Genomic DNA, 22114 nt, shown 5'->3' with positions numbered 1-22114 from the left:
ATACTCTGATAATAATTTTACCACAATATGTGTTTTATGCATACTTTTTCTTAATATACTCAATTTTGTGACCATTGCAAATTGTAATTTAAAACACTGAAAAGTGTAGAGGTTAGTGTGGAAGTGCAATTTGGTTTGTATATATGTTTGGGAAGTTCCAGTGGAGTATCTTCACATACAAAATTTGGAGTGCACAATGTTTTCATCTATCCCTGATTTTAAATTTGGGCCTGGTAGCACATCAAGAAATGGAACAACAGCCACTGACATTCTCCCTAGGAAGTTCACTGGAACCAATATGACAGGAGTGTAAATATATTTCATATGGTTCAACAAAATGTCCTAAGGTATAAAGCAAGCAATGCTAGCAATTGGAGTTTCCTAGAACTTTTCTTCAGGCTACATGTTTTATTTGCAATAACATCATCCCTATGTGGGGGAAGGGGGACATGCCCAAGCTCTATATCCAAATAAGATACTCAAGATGGTTGGTGAAGCACAAGCCAGCCCTATCTGTGAGTTCTCCACAAAACAGAGTTTCGCTATAGGCTTCTACTAATTTTTGCCGGAGTGACACTATAAGTCTTCATGTGGACAGCAACACCAGTAGAATCTTTAGTAGGGTATGTTCTGAATATTGATAGTATTGTTAAATCCTTATCAAAACCAAGCCAAAGCAGAATTCTCACCTATTCATGTCTCTGCCCAATTGTTGATGGCTTTCTGTTGGACTTTGCCACCTCTTTTGTTGCTTAAATATACTACAATATGGTGAGCTGACATGAGTTAAGGTAAGGGAGATATAAGAGACAACAGGGATCACTCTGAATGATGAAGAGTATGTGTGCTGCCCAGAAACTCTTGGAAGGAGGAGATATAATTTCAATAAATAATACACAGTGATTCTCCTAACCTTATTTTCTCTCAGCCTGAGAGGAACTGGGAAGAATTCCCATAGCTCCAGGGTCAGTTTGGCCCTCGGCATATTGATGCTGAAGGCTAGCACTTGTTTACTATTGCTAAAATCACTTGACAATCAGCTGCTATCATTGCTGTAACATCCACTTGTGTAACAGTGACCAAAACGCCACCCTGTGTCCTCGTAGGCTGTGTCTCCTCAAAAGGCAGCATTTGACTGGTTCAGGAAGCCACTATTCACAATGTTCTTCTGAAAATGGTAATTGGCGCAGACTTTGAGATGGGGCTGATCTTCAGCAGCAGGGTCAGCCAGATGCGTGAGGAGAAGGATGGCAGATGCAACAGGTGTAGGCTTTTCCTTAGGGTGTCAAGGACCCCCTTCCCCCATAGCTAGGCTTACATTATTCAGTGACAGAGTACATGCTATTTATGAATAAAGTTTCTGGCATCTCCAGTCTGGGATAGCAAAGACTCCTGAGCTGGAAGGGTTCAGTGTATACGTTGCTTAGTTAGAAAAAGCAAGGGTCTAAGTACTCCCTACATCATGGGATCTACAGTTGAGCCTTTCCATGGCATTCTCAGGAACAGGGTACTAATAAAGAAATAAATACACAAATAAAAATCAGCCTATAGGCTTTTACAGTTTTCTTGCTATAAACCAAAATGTTCCTGGTGAGCAAAAGGTCACCAAATTTGAATAGGAATATTCCTGTAGGTCCCAAACAAAGGACGCCAGAATACTTGGAAAGCCCAGGGTTTGAGTTAAAGCCTCCAGCAAATAGTTACAATTTATTGAAGGAATAGGTCTTATTTAATGTTATGCCAATTCTAACATTGTCCTTTATTTTTATAGGACGAAGTATGGTTATGCAGATTGAAGGCCAAGAGGTCAAGCCTTGATATGCAGATTTTAGTGTTATGCATAATTTCGAGAAAGATTACTTCTTCAATGACTTATATGAGCTGAAACCAAAATCCATTCTTATGCTGATTCAAATCTCTTGGGGAAAACTTTCAGTCAAACAAAGGCCTTTCATACACAACATCTGCTTAGCCTGAGTTGTAGATGGGGTCATAAAATGACCCAGTTATGAGTAATGCTAGGTTTGAAACTGATGCCTGATGAAGGTTATGATATGTCCCATTTCTCTTTGTCCATGCACATCCAACTACTTATAGATCTTGGCTTGATTCGTGGAAAAATGTCAAAGGAGCAGGAGCTTTAAAAATGTTTTCAGTGTCAGGTGCTTACAGAATCCTTTTTCAGACCTATAAAATGCAAAGACACATAAGGCGGCTGAGCAGGTGGGAAGGCAACGCGGGGGCCTTTTGTATGCACACATGCCCCTCCCTGGTTCTGCTATACATACGTCAGTGGCAACGCTTGCATAGACTGAAGTTGTAGTCCATTGTGAATATGTGTTCCATATGTTTGCTCTTTGTTCTCAGGAGCGTGTTAATAACCAAATATCAGGCAAACATCTGAATTATCTTTTTAAATGATAGATTCCAAAAAACTTAATGAAAAGCTGTTTGTTACTTACAAGCTAACACCATGACTTTCTCTCGAAAAGATTATTTAATTCTTCTCAGTAGTCTGTCTTCTGTATTGATTTGCTGTCCTTTGTAGCTATTCCTCTTTTCAGAGATTTAAAAATTCCAATTCCTTTAATTTAGTATTGTGGTTTTTGACCTAACTGCTTTAACTTCTTCAATGGCAAATGAGAGGTAAGGTTTACACCAGTGAGGAAAAATCCAATGAATGTTCATATTCATGATCTCAGCATAATCATGTTCTAATTCTAGCCAAAAAACTACAAACAGAGCAGAAAATATAGCAATTGTCTTCACTGAAGTTCTGTCTTTTGAATCTATTGTCCTAACTCATAATTACCCAAAATGAGTTAATATTTGAAATATAATATATAATTTGTTATTTTTCCAAAGATGATGATTATGTTTCCTAATTTCCTTCCTTTTGCTGGCTATTTTTAGTTAGTTTCCCCACTAGTGAATGCTGCTGCTGCAAATTCTATTTCAATTCAAATACATAGGAATTCCAGTGTTTTTATTTCTGAAAGCGGCAGCAAACAGCACCAGATTTTTTGTTTGCTTGTTTCAGTTTAGTGGCAACTTGCACTTCTTTTAAAGTTTAGTGTTGAATTTTAAACCAAGTGTAATTTGAACAAATTGTTTGCTTGTTTTAAATTAGTTTTTCACAAGTGTGCACTTGTACAATGATGGAGCTGAAATGAAAATCTTTGCTTCATCAATGTCTTCGGAAGTGTCGCCTATAAAAGTTTAGTGACCACCATCCAGGAACATTGATATAAAAGTTACAAATGAATTAATGTGTTGCTTTGCTTCCTCTGACAGCAGTCATTAGCAAGCTGTTAAATGAAATCAAAGCCATAAATGGATCTTTGGACATGAAAGGAGGTAGTGTATTTTAAAGCAAAATTCTCTTTTTTAATATGTGGATCTGAGAGTTCTTAGTATTCTTTACCTTTTCTTTCCTTTTCAAGAATTGGTGCTCAGGAAAATGGAAAAATACAAGCCCACCTCATTCTTGGGGGAAATTACATTTTGACAGCTGACAACTGTCAAAGGAAATCTTTGTTAAAGGAAAGGCTTTAGTTTAAAACAGCTTTCTAATACAGTGGAGCAGGGTTCCTTCCTTCCTTCCTCTTTTTCCAGCCCTGAAATCTGGGTTTTATGCTGTTACATTTTTGTGCAATGTATTTGCATGTACTTATTGTGCACTGTTCATGCACTATGCAATGAACTTCAGTGCAAAATTTGGAGGGGGCAAATTTTGAAAAATAATTAGAGTTGCATATTGATTCAAAAGTATGCAGGCAGGCAATTTAGCATCACGTATCTGTTCCCCATCTCTAGCATGCCCATTATCCTCACATGTGAATATTCTCAAGTGCCTTGAAACTAGAACATGCTAGCTTTAAATATTTTAGGGAACAAATGTTGGAAGAGGTCTAAAGAGATCTCCAGAAAGCTTTGACTATTGACTATTTATTTCACAGTCAAGGAAATAAATAATTAAATGAAATATTAGCCCCACAGTTTTCTGTAAGAAAGTCAAGAAACCCATTGCTTGACTTTTGGAAATTTCTCCAAATATGCTAGAGTATGTAGTGTTGAATATGTGATGGTTCATATTGGATAGTCCTAGTTTGTGTCTAGTTAAAGAGCATCTTATAAAATTATAACTTATGGTTTGGGGTTCCATTTTTATCTCCAGGATTTTCCTTTCACAATTCAGACTTGTATAATCCCATCTGAATGGTACCTTAATTTCAACATTATCCAGGGATTTAAGACATTTGTCTGCTATAGACAAGAACTGTGTGAATGATTGCTATAAAAGTGTTTGGGTTCTTGTACATCATCTCTACATAACCTTGAACATGACAAATGAGGATTTGAAGAGCATTAGTAATGTCCAGGGAATGCAATCTATTCTCTGCCTCTGCAATCATAATTAGGTTCTGATAAAGCAGTCTGTAACAATTTACCAAGAACCTTGGCTGCTATTGGCATGTTCCTTTAAAAAAAGAAAGTCTGCATATCTCAGAACATTTGCAAATGATAAGTCAGTAACATCAATTCTCAAATAACTTAATGAAGGTGTTGTCATCTATGTTCAGATAATGACATGGGCACACAGATTCCCTAGAATGGTACAAATCCTATCTAAATCTAAACTGAACCACTTCCTCAATTAGGAAAGTAGCAAAAATGTTGTTTGTCTCTTTTTATCTGGACCTCATCTAGGTGGATTTCCTACTGATGATTCTTAAAATTGTTGTATCTACATGTTTGCGCATGTGTAGTCTGCTTGCATGGTTGCATGAAAATACATTATGTTATATACAATGTTGCATTTTTAATCTTGTTTAAATCTCTGCAAACTGACCATAGAGCTTTGGCTATTGGGTGGAACGACCTAACTCTAGTCCTGATGAGAACACTGAATATAGATAAATATTTACTGCATCTTATCTAGGTTCAAGTGTATCTAGGCTATTATCTATATCTACCTCTTTTGTGTTCACAGAAACCTAGTGGCACAGAACTTTACAGTTTGTGTACATCTACTGATTCGAGTAGTCGTGCCAAACAAACACATTTCACAAAAATGTTCAGCCATTCCCCTGAATTCAGAAAGGCTGGAAGTATGTAAAAAAAAAAGTCAGCATACAGCGGCTACAAGGGTGCTGAGCCTGTTCCTAATCTTCTAGTTTGAACATGACAATCTGAAACGAACTCTCTGATGCCAAGTAAAGTTCTAGTACTCTCCAGACATTGCTGCTCAATGTAGCAAGGTTGGAAACTTGAGCGGATGGGCACCAACTCATACTGGAATAATTTCCTTGCGATTGCAGGAATTGTTATTAATCAGTAATCACTTATTTTGAAACTTCCTTGCTACATTTGGTAGATGTTTTTAGCATTAGAGAGTTCACTAAAAACAATTATTTGTGGGGGGGGGGGAATAATGTAGCAGTGCTTTTCTCTCTTTGCTAATGGCTAAGAAAAATCCATTAGACACTGGAACGCAAGTGTGATGTCATGCATAAATGCTATCATTTTTAAAGGAGCAACTCAGAAATATGATTTCTGAATTGATACTTTGATTTATGATATATACTTGATATATGAATTCCAAACAATGGTATAAAAAGTAGAGATTCATGAAGTACATATACATATACTGTTTTCCCCTCATTATGGCTAATCAAGGAACTGAATATTTAAGTAAGAAATAATTATTACTATTTCTGAGCAAAAGAAATTTAAAAAATGGCAGAACTGTCAGTACTAGACTATATTGACCAGGAAAATATGAAAATGGAATTTGTAAAATTTGAGACTCTTACCTTATTTCTTCAATTGTTCTGCTATTAAACACAACCTCACAGTTACACTCATAGCACCTCAAGAATCAAGAAATGGGTCTTTTGTAAGTGATACTAATGCTGTTTCCCTTGCACAAACTTTCTATGTCCAGTTATGCCCTGGGTAACCCATGCTTCCTCACTGGGCATTGGCCTTGCAGGCTGGGAAATGTGGGAGCTGGAATCCAATTCATCTGGAGGGTTTCGAGTTGAGGAAGTCTGGTATAGTTATTTTCCCTACTAGGAGAGAATAAATGGAAGGAGGACAAAAGCTTAGTTGAGAATGTCCATGGTTTATCCTCTACTGCAATGCAGCTTTGATTCAAAACTGCATTTTAAAATGCACATATGAAGATAGCATATATTTAAAAATACATACAACTTCAAATGCATATTTTTAAAATTATATGTTCATGAAGATTTTGTCTTTGTCTTTAGGAAAGTGACTAATTTAATGCAGAAATGTGATAGAACAGAATTATGTTTTACATGCAAAAGTGAAACAGACTAGAAATAGATAAATGGATGATCCTTTCTGGCCTTATGGAACTACTGGATATTAATGTTAGATGTGGAACATATATTTAATGAAATTATTCTTGGCATGTTTTAGTGGATGTAACATTACTCTTGTTTAAAAAGAAAAAAATGTCTTATTCTCCCATATAAAAATAAAAATAAATATAAATGCACGCACACATGCTTCAAGTGGGTTCAGAATAATCTGAAATATTTTGGGATCTAAAACATATCATCTCATTTTGTGACAATTGTTTAAACCAGCACTAGAAATCCATTATAATGCCAGAAGTTAATTTTCCCTTGCCATCTCAGTCTTTCTTTCTCCATCCTTTGATCATGATGCACCTTCTCTTTTATGATCCTCTGTACCAGTAACCTGCTCTCTTAATCTAATCACACATATTTTTTGCTCCACTGTTTTCAGCTTCAGTTCTTTAATTTCCTTTTCCTTTGGTATCTGTCTCACCTACTCTAAGCAAGCCAAGCAGCTGCTTCTTCCTTGTAATCTCATTGCCTGCCCACCACCATGCTATCTCTCTCGTTTGCCTCCAAACATACTGAGCATCTTGGCCTCTGCCACTAAGATATCTGCTCTAAGTTTTTGCTGTTCTTTTTCTCTCTCCTAATATTCTGGGTCCAGCTGTGCTGCCGCCACCACTAAAATCCCTGGAGCCCTTCCCCGTGTTGACATCAGAGATGCAGAAGGGCTTTGATGATCCTTGCTTCCACCAACAAGTCACTTGCCTCACCCTTTCCTTTCCACACGTGTTTTTCTGACATGGAGGCATTTGACACAGCAGCCAAACTGCTGCTAAGCCCTGTTGCTTTTTGGGAGGATCAATATAGCAGCTGCCAGCGACAAAACGGCAAGGCAGCTCCCATAATAAATCCCAAGATTGGGGCAGAGGGAGCATCTTTGGTAGGAACAGGTGAGGTGCCAGCCCTGTTCATCAACATTGCAGTGATAATGCACTGATGACAACAATAATCTATTACTAATGCTGGCAGCTTCTTCTGATTCTCCTGTAGTTTGGCATTAGTTCAGAGCTGTAATTGTACTCACCAGAAATCTAGGATGGGGTTTATCCCACCCCTTTCCAATTTCCTCACTAGAGCAAGTAACTTAAAGGATCCCAGACTGGTGCTTTTCCGCACCTCGCCTGGGCTGGATTACCAGGATGCTTCAAACCTGCATCTCCTCCCATGTTCCTCACTGAGCAGCCACACTGCCACCATTGCTGGCTGCATCATCCTACAGGGCTACTGTTACAGCAATCCACCCTTGAAGGGTAGATTCTGACTTCGCCAAAGGACCTCCAAATCCTGGAACTGGCACGGGGCGAAGGATCACTCTTGCAACAAGCAAGGTCCAGAAGAGATGCAACACACACAATGTTATTTCAGACATTCTTACTCCTCCTCCTGCTCCTCCTCCTGAATTTCAGTGCTGCCCAGTAGTCAAAGCTCTCTATGTGGTTCACAAAATGATTTTATAACATATGATACTGTAACGTAATAGAACATGCACGCGCGCGCACTCCCTCTCTCTCTCTCTCTTAAAAAATCCCTTCTCTATTCTAGAGCACTAAAATGGTAAAAATGCACATGGCATTTCATCCATCACAATTAGCAAGCACCCTCACATACCTGCCACCCATACTCTGTAATTGGCACACCCAGCCATCCACAAATATCCATAGCTACTTGCATGTGCTCTTCACCTGGACCATGAACCCACAGCTTACTGTCAGGATTTGACCTCAGCATTAGAGAGAAAGGTCTCTGCTAGTTTTCCATTCTCTGGACGCAGGGGTCAGTGCCCGGCCCACTTCAGCACACCCAGATATGATGGAAATGCATATGAACAGAACATTTCTGATGTGCATGATCTCAGAGAAAAACACCACCAACCACTACCTCTAGAATCTCACATTTTTTTCCTATCAAAACATTTGGTTCAGTATGTTATCTGGTGTCAGGATGAGAAGGGCTGTGAATCAGGATCATGGCAGTCAACTGCCTTTTCTTCCTTGGGCTATGTTGCAATTTCAGCCGGGAACAGCAAGCTGTTCCGCGCGTGATAAAGCATGCTCATTTCACAGTTGTTGTCTGGGCAAATTTGATCAAAGTGCAGCTATTCTTTTTCTTCCAGACAATGGAAAATACGTGGCCATCGTTGCATTATGCAGTACACAGCAGACAGCATTAGTTTTCACAGCCTCAGCAAGGGGCATATTTCTCATTGTAATGCAGTGTTCCTATCCTATCTCTTTTTCCTTTCTTCTTTAAAGTTTAGAACAATGCTTTACAGTTCAGCTGATGTTCCTTGCAATGCAGGCCTGCAGTCCAGAGTGCCCCATTCAGGTTTCCAACCAGACTACTCCATTATCTTGTTCATTGCTGGGGGTTTTTTTTTTTGTTTTGTTTTGTTTTTTTTTTTTGTGGCGGGTACCTCTGCACATGTTGGCTTTCCCAAAGATACCTCTACCTTCCTCCTAGATATCTCTTAAGCATGGATGGTGGCACTTTGGCTAGATACTCTGGAAAGGTCAGGGATCTCAGGAAAGCAGGTACGGAATGCACAATTGGAGGCCGGGGGAGGCCAGCATGTTCTGTCCTATCCTGTTTAACCTCTCACGTGTTCTAGAGAATGCATAAAGCTGGCCTGTTGGTAAACTCTATGACAGAGGTAAGCTGATGGAACTGCCCCCTGGTAAGGGAGAAGAGCAAAGGAAACAGGTAGGCAAAGGTAGGCAAGCATCAAGACCTGCTCCAAAGTTGAGATTCCCCCAACCTCAATGGCTAACTGACATCAACTATCCTGTGGCAAAAAAGGAGCAAGAGGTGGGAATTTGGCAAAGAAAGCTTCAAGGCCTGCACCAGCTGGACTAGCTCTACCACCACAGGGCTTGCTGGCATCAATTCCCCACAGAAAGGATCATTAGCTGGGGCGTCCTGCTGATTGTGCTGTTTGCTTATGTTTTCTAAGCATGTAGTTCCTGTTAATCTACTGAATTTTGTAAATACTGCAAGCTGCTAATAAGACTCTAGTTGAAAATATGATATAAATCTACTAACTCAAATAAATACAGGAAATCAAGGATTACACAGTTCCTATATAACAGCTTTTCCCAACCCAATCCTGATGCTTTGGACTTCACCTACTGATAGTCCCAGCCAGCATGACCAATTGTCAGAAACACAGAGAGCTATAGTATAAAACGGCTGAAGGATACCGAGTTGGGCAAGGTTGTGTATGAATTTGGCTTTGAAGTCAGCTGGTGAAGCTTTCCATTTCTATTTTCAGTATCTAAATATAGGAGGCACCCATTTGTTTACAGCTGCACTGCAATCCTAGCTACATTTCCCAGAACACCATGTGCAACTGCACCACGAGCATACCTACATTTCCTGGGACACCACAAGGCAGTTCTAAGCATTATGACAACTCTCTTACCTTTTTCATGTGAAAGGGATAGGGCAAGAAGTGGGGGTCCAAGAGAGACGAATGGTGACAGACTGAAAAAGTGAATAATGGGGGAAACATTACTGGAACTAGCATGTTCCAGATAGTTAATGGGGCCATGTATTTTTTCAGATCAAGCTGCCTTATTAAAGCCCTCTGGTGAACTGTACCAGACTAAGTTCAAAGTCTGCATGATTGCTATTGTCACTATGATCACCAAAATCACAATCATGTGGCTTCCAGGTATGACAAGCACTGAAACTTAACTTAAATTGACAGGGAGATGGGATATACAGACTTGATAATATGGTAAAAACCATATAATGACACTGATGTGGAGAGGTCAGATCCCGGTGATACTAGCTGAACAGTCCAATGTGCACATAAATAAGAATTACACAAGCAAAACCCACAGCCAAAAGCAGCAGAAATGCCCTGTTCAGCACTCCTGCCAGTGGGCTTTGTGGCATAACAGAAATCAAGCAGATTTGACAAAGGAACTGCTTCCATCCATAAGGTTGGACAGGAAAAGAGTGGAAATCTGCCTTCTGGAATATTGTTTATTCTTATTAAAAACAAGTACTATATAGGAGCATCTGCAGGGTAAAACAAACAAAAGCATATTTCTCCTTGACAGAGAGAAAAGTACTTTCTTCTTTCCTTACTGCAACTTATTCTCTTATTTATCTAACCAATGACAATGGACCAATTATGGCAAACTTGCTCGGATTTCCACTTGTTACCCATCTTTCTCAGAATTACAGGAAAATACTAGCCCCAGTGCTGTATTAATGAAAAGTAGTCTTCAGACTATACAGATATAAGAAACAAGAGATAACATTCATCAATAATGTTTCTGTTCCTTTCTTTTGAAGTGATGCTAAGTTGGTACTGGAAGTCAGAAAGGTTTTGCTAGGCCTAGTATAATCTAATGTATTACCTAACTGATGTGATACTGTTGCTTGAAGCTGAAAATAGGCATTGTAACTTCAGCAAATTCGATTTATCTCCAACCAGGCTATTTTGACCAAAAAATAAAAAATAAAAAAGTGTGTGTGGGAGAGCGAGATACCCAGTCTAGAAGTGATAAGATAGTAATCTATTCCAAATCCCATACCAATCACCAACTTTATCAGTATAGAGGAAACCAACTAATACACAGAAATCATTTGTAGTTAAATTAGAAAAGAGGATTTCACTCTCCAACTGTTTTTAATAATAAAATGCACATCTTCCATCAAATCAGTTCAAACTGTGTCTCCTGATTGTACTGAAATAGATGGCTATGATCAGGATTCTCCTCGCAACAAGTCCTAAATTGTATGTAATTAGGATGAACAAATATACTTTGGTTATCTTTTTTTAAATAGCATTGACAGAAAAGATGTTTTCTCCATAATGATAAGGAACAGAGTAATGTTCCATACCAAGATGTCATGGATTTAATGCCATGAATCTACCTGCAATAATAATTCCCAATTTGGGTTCCCAGTAACACATGCAATTCAAACAATTCAGTCATCCATTTTCGAACAAATGTGAACATTAAGCACAAATACATGTTAATTAATACTAACAAAGGTTGATAGATATTAGCTACAGTTCCAGTGGAGATTACGTAAATCTGAACCAGTAAATTGCCTAGATAGGTATATAGGTTTCTCTTCTAGAGGATGGGAAGCTGTTCAATTATAGAACATTTTGATGAATAGAACAGCTTTCCCAAGGAAAGCTTGCTTGGCACCTCGTCTGTTGCCTTTTGGGGCCTGCAAAGTCCCTTTCATTTTCTCTACTTGTAATTTGTGAGAGTTTATGACAACTAGCTCATCCTGACATGCTCTATTATTCTTGTATTGCCTTAACAACTGTGGCATCCTATTTTTGAACCAATATTAATATTGAAAGGTAGCATACAAATTAATGAAAACAAAGACCGACCTTTCTTTCTTTCTTTCTTTCTTTCTTTCTTTCTTTCTTTCTTTCTTTCTTTCAATGAATAAACATATTAATAAAATAACTAGGAAGTATATTCCCACAAATTTGTTCCTTTTACTCTTTATTCACTAAGAAGATTTTGAAATGATTTACAACCGACAGGACTGAATAATTTGCAGGTGAATTACTGAGTTTTCATTTGACAGATATTAGTTTCGATATATAGCTTGTCTTCTTGTCACTGAATGGCCATTATCTAAAGAATACTAATTGTTCTTATGCCCCATTAAATTAATAGGACAAGTTAGCGGCAGCGTATTCCATTGGCCTAAGAAAGGATCTAACTATGACAGACCTTGTTTGTCATGGGGCTACGGCTGCTGAGAGGAAATCACAAGGGCCCATAGTTACTCAAGCAAAATACCTTAACATTGGATTTTAGTAAACATAAACAAAATCATTGCACTTTAAAGACCAAAATTATGCTATACGCTTGCATTAACTTGAATTCACTTCATTAGATACATTTGATAAAGAGGAACAATTCTCTGAAAGTTTATGCCATAATAAATATATCAGCCTTTTCGTTCAGTAACACTATTTGTTTTGTTGCAACACACTAGCATACTACTCTAGTGATGGTTAGAATGACAATCAAGCATGCCTGATTGCCTCATTGAACTTTTGGAATGGGGGTGGGGGGCAGGTAGATATGCCTGGCTGATGATCAAGTGGCTTCTACACTAGTGTGATTTCCACCTGTAGTGAGTGAACCTGACTCCCAATCTCATGGGCATTCCTGGGTCACCATGAGCTACCTTCTGAAGAGGACCTTGAAACTCAGTGATGGGAGTTGTGGAAGCTCAGTGAGAAGCAGAGGACTTTGAAGCTCCCTTAGGGTCACTAGTTCCCAGGCTCATCAGGAAAGCAGAGATGCTTTGGAAGAGACGGGAGGAGTCCCTGAAAGGGAGGAGGGAGACCTGTTGCCTTGCCCAGTCCCTGACCCCATGATAGGCACCAGGAGAGACCAGGGCTTGGTTGGTCTTGCTGGCTGGCCCTTAAATAGAGGATTCCACAGTTACTGAAAGGGAAGGATTTTGGGGAGCACTTTCCTGTTTGGGTCCAATCCTCTTCACATGAGCAAGGGCTTAGCTTCCAGCTTACTAGGAGACTTTTGAGGTTACTTTGTCTTATAGCTACAAAGTACCAATGCATTGCATAGAGACTGTTGGGTATTTTGGAGACTCAAGGCAAGAAGGGAAGGGCTGAGCTCATAAAAGTCTTTCCACCGTTAACATGTATTCTATCAGCCAGCACCCCTGAAATTCAGCCCCATGCTGTGACAGCTCCTGTGGCACTTGCCACTCTTTTCAGAGGACTCTGTGGTAGCAACATACATGCACCATGGAAACAACAATGCTGGGTTTTCACAATCAGGAAAACCATGGCAAAGCACAGAGACCATACACCAGACCATGGTTTCTTCTCATGGATTCTAAAAAGCAAATGTGCCATGACATCTTTTTGACAACACAAAAGACCATTGTGGCTTGTGGTGTTGTGTGAACCTACCCAACCTGTTCTCAAAAATATAATTTTGCAGGAGACATAGAGCATTTATTGTTTTGTCACAAAACTGAGATCCAAGCTCTAAAGAAGGAGCTTTATATGTAGGGTAATATTGGCAATACGTGAGGTAATAAAGTGCCACTATCTCTGTTGTGTTTTAATAGCTCTACTTCCACTTCTAAAATAAAAATCCAAAAAAAGGGGGGGGGAAGTAAACTACAAAACAAAAATGGAACCCATAAAACAACCACTAGGGATCACAAGTGCACAATCAATACTTTGCTCACAAAAGCCCGTAGTCTTTCAAGAAGTCCATGCAGTGCATCTTACTGTTTAATTATTCATTTATTTATGGCATTTGTATGCTGCCCCATAGCCTGAGGTCTTTCTGGGCAGCACAAAAAAACAATCATAAACAGAATAAAATCAACCATTTAAAAAAGTAAGAATGAGGTTTAACTCTGTATATTTGAGATGTCCGTGAACTTTGGCTACAGACTCTGTGCAGCTACCTGGGAATAAGTTCTGCTGGACACAGTGAATAACCAGAATATATAGGATTTGAACATCTTTCACAACTGTTCTGGGTGAAAGTTTCAGATGTAGACAGCTATCTTAGAAAACTAGTTTTCAGATGTATTTGATCAATTTGAATGGTACTATATTAATCATTCAGCCCAGAAACTTTAAAATTGGTCAATGGTCAAGACTGGTATGTAGAAATAGTTACGACTGATATATTCTCAGTAACAACACACATTTTATTTGGAAGCTCGAAATGCTGTGCTAATTTCACCTCTGCCACAAGAGTTTCTCCTCTATCTTCATACTACCATTAGTATCTTTGCAACCTACTTTTCCTATTCAAGATTAATATAAAAAGCAGGATTATCCTGAAGGAAAAAGCTATTATTGCTTCTGTAAGGAAGAAGTATGACTTTCTCAGACCAGGTAGTTCAGGGACGTGCAGTTTTCTGGGCCACCCATGGACCTTCCTTTTCTACAGGTGGTCAAAGAGATCTGCCGCTGAAGGGTTCTTCTTGCAGGCACTGCAGTGCTCTGCCACCAACTCTGCTCCAGTCACAGGAGCAAAAAGGAGGTGCGTTGTGATTGATCAGGAAAGACCTTAGATCTGTCAGATCTTATTGTCAGATCCCATTATATCCTTACCCATTCCCAGAAATGATGAACAGATCCACCAGCCCTGGCACTGGCATACTTACTTTTCCTCACATTGAAACCAGCACAAGAACATGAAACAAGGAACAAGTCACAGAGGAATGGCAAGAAAAATGAGAAAACTTGCCCCCATCTGCTGCTTTGGCCAGCTTGAGCCCAGATGGGATCAGAAAGTGACAGTTCCTCTGCCTTGGAGTGTTTCTTTGATGGGCTGCAATCCCAGAAGTGCTTCCTTGGGGCACATGGAACGACTCATATTGAAATACCATGCACATGATTGTGCTGCATATTAAATAAAAATGATCTGTGGGTAGAACTTGCATGTTTTGAGAGGCAAAACTGTGGTGCTGTTGTGATTGCCAGTGTGGTGTGGTGGGTAGAGTACAGCCTGGACACCTGGGACATATGGGTCCCCACTCAGCCTGGTGGCCACGAGCCATTCACTCACCCTCAGCTGAAGCCACCTCACAGAGCTATCATTGTGAGGGTAAAACAGAGCTATGCAAGCCGTATTGGGTTCCTCGCAAGCAGAAGAGGAGGTGGGATCGAAACGCAATGAAATAACACTATTTTGCCCAGGAGAAGCTAAAAAGCCAAGAGAGCTCTGTTTCAGATGTGCTGTTCTGTAGCTAATCCTTCCCGCCCTGCTTCTTGTTAGTGTAACGCCATGTTAGAGCATTATGCACTTGGCACAGTTCATTGCTCTCACTTCAGCAATGCTCCAGAAGAAAGCTTCTTGATACATGCCAGCTTCCCAGAAAATGAACCTCGCTCATCAGAGGTCAAGGCAGGCCACATCTTAGCCAAATTCGGGCAGCTGTGAGAAAAGATTAGAGACAGCAGTCTCAGGTAGCTACCAGGGAGAAAGAGAAGGAACCGGGAGCAGCTGTGTCAATATTTGATTGAGCTGTTGGCAAGTGCTGCCACTCGCTACTTGCAGGTGGCAGATGCTCCTGCGGAGGAAGGAGTTTCTGCCAGCCAGGCAGCTTGTGTGCCATTCTGCTCTCTCTCTCCCGCCCAGCAATTCCAGGGCACAGAAGGAAGCAGCAGCAGCACCAAGACAAATGTCCTTGGCGGAAGGCAAACGCTGCTCCGCTTCAGCCAAAATTCCTTTGCTTCAGCTGTCCTCTTAACCCTCTAGCCTGTCCCCATTGCTGTGCCCTGGTGGGCCAGACCAAAATCTGAAATGAAAGCCTAGTTCCTGACATATAAGAAGGACTCCTGCTCCTGCTCCCTACTGTCTTGTTCTCACCCTATCTGCAGAGTTAGGGGTAGAGTAACAATACATTATAAGCATAGGCTTAATGATAATAGTTACCCTTGAACTGAGAATGCACTAATCTGTCTTGCAGTTCAAGCTGTTTGCCTGTTTTTAACTGTAAAAGAAACTGGCCATTTTGTATGATCAATCTAGGGTAGATTGAAAGCCCCCTGGAGAGGAACTGCATCGCTTACAGCCTCTTGCACAATTCCGGCACTAAATAAATGCTAAATGGCAATAGTAATAATAGTAGTATGGTTGGCTATTAGTAGCTGTAATATAATATGTGTGCATTACTAAATGTAAAGTAATTCTGTATTTGATGTGTGTGCAGCAAGAGACCATATTTGTACAAGAAATACAACATGATATTAATTGGTTTAGGAACATGCTAATAAACTCTAAAACTATTTAAACTTCAAAAACTATTACTTAATTACTGTTATGGAGTCTAATAAAGGATAACGGCTTCATTCAGGCTCATCTTAATAGTGCTCATAACGCAATGTGTCTATGTAATTTCTCTATTGTCCACAGTAAAAGCATAGAATTCTCCTTCACTACTTTTAATAAGTAACTGTAGATCTCTTTCTAGGCAGCAGATGCCAAAGTTCTGGTCAAAGTTCAAGAAGCTACAAGGGTGGCTTTCCCTGCTGCTTCAGGACGAAGACCATGACCAGCTTGGCATCAACATCTGCCCTGCCTCCTGTCATTTACTTTACTTTGCTTGTTTTCATTCTTCTTTGATGATTCATTGAAAGAGGCATCCGTTTCATAATTACAAGATGGTCTGGTAGGCAAAAAGTAGATACCTTGACATTCTGGAATCTTCTGGACCTGAAATGATGGTTGGAGTCTCATGATCTTACTTAGTAAATGGCCTTAAATGCCATGCACTTTTGCTCAGACGAGAAGCAGTGGAAAACTTTTACAATGATCTGCCTTTTGGCTCAGATCGCAACACTGTCTTATATCCAAAGAAGGCTGGTTAAATTAGAGTCCCACTGATCTCAGTGGGACAAAGCAGTCATGGTAACTCAGTTGGGTTCCCACTCATTATGATTAATCTTGTGCGGTCAGTCTTGCTGTGTAACAAGCAATGCGTGGGCTTGTCATGCATTCAGTCTGACGTTTGTGCACGAGCCCACACATACTTATCCAAATGCGCATAAACTCCCTATAACCTGGACAAGGAAAGAGGATAAAAGGAAGTCTCTGCATATTTTGGTGTATTAGTGCAGCATCCTGCCCAAATGGCGACTTTGTGGAGGGTGGAGTTAGGTGGATGTGTTACACAGAGGGTTATTCTTCTTGTATATGGTTCAGTTTGTGAGATACCGAGCAGGTGAAGAGACAAGCATCTAAATAGGGCCTGGAAGTTGCTAAGCATGAAGGGTCAATGATCAAAAGTAGTGTTCTACTGAAGTTCCCCAAAATTCACCCCACTACACTTTATGGACTTCCTCAAGTCAGTGGAAGTGACTTGTGCTCAGTGCTGTCTTAGAAAGAAAGCTGATACAAGAAGAAGTTCACCGATGTTCACAGAATTCCAGTGGCACAGCTTGCGACCTTCTTTCATTTCACATGCGACACAAACAAGGCTGCAAGTCATGTACACAAGAGAGGACACAGCTTGCACAGCTGTTGTTGGGGCTCAGCTCCACACAAGTGCCACACAAACGTTTGGTGCGCTCACCAGAAAGTTGGACTTATGGCCATAATAAAGTGGTCAGAGGGTATCCAAGCATCGATTAGTACAGGAAATGGAGGAAGTACACTCACACTCAAGACAAATGCATATGCAACAGTTCTTGCATCTCTCAAGGGAAACGTGGCTTGGAGATGTGCTATACGGGAGTACCAGCTCAGACAAATCCCAAGTGTAGCAACTGAATGCTGAGCTTCAGCTTCATAGGATCATTTCTATATGGCAATTAATGACGGCAGAGACTTACAAAATACTTATGCAACCAAAATTCCAGAGTACAGTACTGTAGAGATGTTAGTGGACTTGAGGGGTATTTACAATATGTCCTATTGCTCTTCCTCCTGCTTTCTTGGGTCCCTGCAATGCAGCTCATTAAAGAGGCATATATCTTGTTAGAGTTCCCACCAGTCAAGTCAGGCCTTACTCCATTCTTAGTAGCAGGAAAGCAGAAGAAGGCACCCCAATCACTCTGGAGAGTGGAATTGGAAGGTATCCCTAGACACAAAGGGTTTTATTGGAAAGGCTCATTTTGAGGAGAGTTTGAAGGAATTAAGATTAGAGAAATTGTATCCTGCAGACATTCTGGGAGACAGTTCCATATGAAAGAGATAGCAAAGGAAGCATTTCAGCTCTTTCTAAAATTGAAATAACAATGACTTGCATCCTGACTTCCATCCTATGAGCAGAACAGAGTGCTGTTAATGGAGTAGGACTTGCTTATCACCCACTTCCTTTCACAGTCACCTATGCCAAACTAAAGCAAACTTCTGTAGACTGGTAAATGTTCGGGTGCATCGTACCATGTGGTAGAGTTCGATGTAGCCAGGGCTCGTCAAGGAATTTATTTGGCCTTGTTTCAAGGTGAGCTGACCTGATTCTTACTTTCCAAAGTAATGTGAAGATCAGAATCATTATCCTTCAAAATGCACACTTCCGCAATGTAGTTATATTATTATTATTATTATTATTATTATTATTATTATTATTATTATTATTACATTTCTAATACATTGAAATACAATAGAACATAATAAATTACCACTAAATGCAAAAATACAAAAAATACTGATATCATGATATATAATTATAATGATGGACCCTACAGGCATCAATTGGAACAAATAAAAATAAAGATTTGCAATCCAGTAAAAAGCCTGTTTAGGCTTAAGTGAAGGAATGTGGAAGCATATTTCAGGTTTCCATCATCAGGTCCTTAATTCTTCTGATCACTTTCCCACAGCAGGCCTTGGGAAGATGTTCTATACTGAGACATGGCAGTGGAAAAGTTATGCATTTCAAATAATAAAATGAAGTCTCGACATCTTCAAAATAACCACCTTAACTCTAGTGTGTGTACATGTTAAATCTTTAGAGTGGAGAACTATATATTACCACTAACCTTTTCCCCAAATGTTGTGCTTGCTGGTTGTATCTGTACCCAGAGTTGCGTTAGGACAGAGAGTTGGAGATTAGTGCCAAAGTATGCCGTGTGAACTGCATTCTCAACACTCTTGGTCTAAGAAACAGAATGAGGTTACCACTAGCCTACACAGTTGCAATACAATGTGAACGGCAGCTATAGGGTGCTATAATAACCATTCTTATGCTTATGTATTTTATAAATGCCTCTTCCTCTCTTCCTTTGCTGATACATTCCAAGCATCTGAATTTTATCCCATGTCATTTAGAAAGAAAGGCTGATGCGAATGGGTCACTGGGGAACTCAAGAGCAGCACTTGTTTATTCCTTCCATATGGTTTCATTGCAGTTGTTACAAGTGAGGGCTGTTAAATGGATATCTTGTTCATGTAGGGATGGAGCAGGAAGAAAAAGCTATTATATTTTATGCAGTCATATTAAAAAATACTAGAAATTATATAATCAAACAATCCCATCCTAATTACAATGCTTTTAAGGAAAGATTGAAACCCACTTCATATGGATCATGTACTCTGCACAGGTGTATAAGGACGGAAAATTGGATTTAGCTGGCCCAAAACTTATGTTACATTTAAAGAATCCACAAGTTTACAAATTTGTTAAAAGCAACTTCTACAGAACTGCCTCTTAATTGCGTCTAAAGCCAAATTTCAAAGCAAAATTGGAAGTTCCAGTTGAGAAAAGATATCCAAGGAATGTTGAAGTACCAAAGAACATTCATATAAATAGTGAAACTAGCATTTGTAAAGATTATAAACACCAACAGCAATTGGGAGAGAGAGTAGTGGCAAGAGAATGCTTGAGAATCCTGGAAATCCCAAATGTCACTGTTTGTCCATCTTTAGTCTTCAGGCATGAAACAGACACCTCTGTCAATATTTTCATGCTTTCATATTTTTCTCTTCATAGCTAAATATTGAGTTATTGAGCTGCACTGTTTGAAATATTCAATTCAATTAATTTTCAAGTAAAGCTTTAAGTTTATCTAAATGTAATATTTACAACAATACTACACCCCTGTACCCCAAAGCAATCATCATTAAAGTCAATGGGACATATTTCTGGATAGTTTTATAAATATTTGCAGCCCAAGTGCACTTTATTTTCATTCCTGTAATCAAATATTTCAGTTGTACTATTTTGGACTGTTGGAAAAACTGTTCAGATATATTGATATTACATATACAGTTATAGCTTTGCAAGTTAAACCTAAACTGATTTAGGGTCTTGGACATTTTTTCCATTCTATTTTTTCCTCAGGAAACTGATATTACTGGTAGTGATCCAACTAATAAGGTAGGAAATGGTCCTGGATTAAAATGACCCCAACTTGACCCAGAATAGGAAGTAGGACTGGAACACATCCCTCATTCATCTCTGACAAAATCAAAGCCTCTTATTCATTTTTTTACCACCAAAGTATTGTAGAAGGCTGAGGCTGTTCATGTTCCAATTCTGCCAGTGCTGGTTCCATCTTAACCCGTAAATAACAAAGACATGAACGCACTGGAAAGTCAATGTGGTGCAGTGGTGAAGAGCATGAGTCTGGGACTCAGACGATCTGGGTTCTAGTCTCCACTAGCCACAGGGCCAACTGGATGACTTTGGACCAGTCACAGGCTCTCAGCTCAACCTACCTCACAAGGTTGTTTTGTGGGGATAAGAGTGAAAGCAGGAGGACGACGTGAGCTTCTTTGAGTTCTTCATAGGAAAAAAAGTGGAATATAAATTTAATAAGCAAAATCTTACACAGGAGTTTATAACACTAACTTCTTCTTCCTTCGCTTTCTCCTCCTATATTTTTATTTACTTAATTTATACAGATAATTTTAATCTTATATTTGTAAATCAATGTATTTTTTGTATTTTGTATTTAATGGTAATTTATTATGTGCTATTGTATTTCATTGTATTTTATTGTGTTGTAAGCCGCCCCGAGGTTTCGGCAAGGGGCGGCATAGAAATGTTATAATAATAATAATAATAATAATAATAATAATAATAATAATAATAATAAATAAATCTTACATAAGGTTTCTAATTTTTATTTTGTTGATTTATTGTATTTTCACTATGTGTTTTATTTTCTTTTTTACTGCATAGAAGTAACTAATCAATATATGGCAAAATTGCATACAAAAAGCAGATATTAGAATAAATGTACACAAAATCCCTACAAATTTTCATTCCATAACTTTGAACTGTTCTCAAAGTTAAGTGTGAACTAGAATAATGAGAAACTGGGGAAAAACATGATTTAGCCATTGCTGCCAGGTATCAGTTCTGCATTCATTTATCCCTGTTCCTTGTAGTACTTCTGGAAGAGAGCCAGCGCACTTGCTGCGTGACTGGGCCAGCCTTGGTAGTGGCGAAGATGCCGAGACTGGTTTTTCAGCACCACATAGATGCACCAGGTAGACAACAGGATAGCAGAAGCCACAGATGCTGTCATTGCAAAGCGACGGACATGTGGCAGTGCAGGTGGAGCAGACCTGGTGCCTCTGCTGCCCCGCATAATGTCCTAAACTATGGCACTGGACTCCTCCTTCATTTAGTGATGCTTGCAGAAGAAACTTAGATGGGCCAAGAAACTACTTCATATACACCAGGTCCAAACTTCTAAATTATGGAAGGCTTAGTGTGCTCTTGCTTCAATTGAGGTCTGTATTTTCCCACATGCTTATGGGGGGATGGGCACCACTGAATCTACGAAGCTTTCACAAGAATCCATTTGAGCCATCTCACCTATTATCAGTCTATTTCAACTGACTACAGTTCACTGGAGTGCCATACAAGGTCTGTCTCAGCCCTGCCACTAGAGAGAAAGAACCTTCTGTATGCAAGGTGTGGACCTATGCACCCTCTCAGGTTCGCTTCTTTATACTACATGTTGTCTTCTTTTTCTGAGCAGGTCCAAGACAAGATTCCCGTCCCGTCCCGTCCCGTCCCGTCCCGTCCCGTCCCGTCCCGTCCCTTCCCTTCCCTTCCCTTCCCTTTCCTGTGTACATGTGAAGAGCCACTAAACAAAGTGTTTTGTATCTTTCAGCACTATCTATCTTTTGAGTTTAGAATCTGATCTTAAACACCTCAATAGGAGAATGTGATTTGAAACATTTCAGTTGGTTGTTAGAATATTACCATCATCTGTTACCCAGGATGGATCTATGGCTTTTCCTCTTTTTACTTTAATTATTTAGTGA

The 22114-nt window shown here is 39.5% G+C and overlaps 1 long non-coding RNA gene across 1 annotated transcript; it reads right to left on the bottom strand.

Annotated features, from left to right (window-relative positions):
- Positions 1–6572: 6572 nt before the first annotated feature.
- Positions 6573–20839, bottom strand: LOC123034274. Its single transcript, XR_006416718.1, has 3 exons — positions 20681–20839; positions 7512–7521; positions 6573–6589 (listed from the first exon to the last, which is right to left on the bottom strand). It is a non-coding gene; the product is annotated as an uncharacterized LOC123034274 (long non-coding RNA).
- Between the last annotated feature and the right edge of the window lie 1275 nt (positions 20840–22114).

Source organism: Varanus komodoensis, unplaced genomic scaffold (genome assembly GCF_004798865.1).
Source record: "Varanus komodoensis strain SLA01 unplaced genomic scaffold, ASM479886v1 scaffold1, whole genome shotgun sequence".
Lineage (NCBI taxonomy): Eukaryota > Metazoa > Chordata > Lepidosauria > Squamata > Varanidae > Varanus > Varanus komodoensis.
This window is presented reverse-complemented; position numbering and strand designations above follow the sequence as displayed.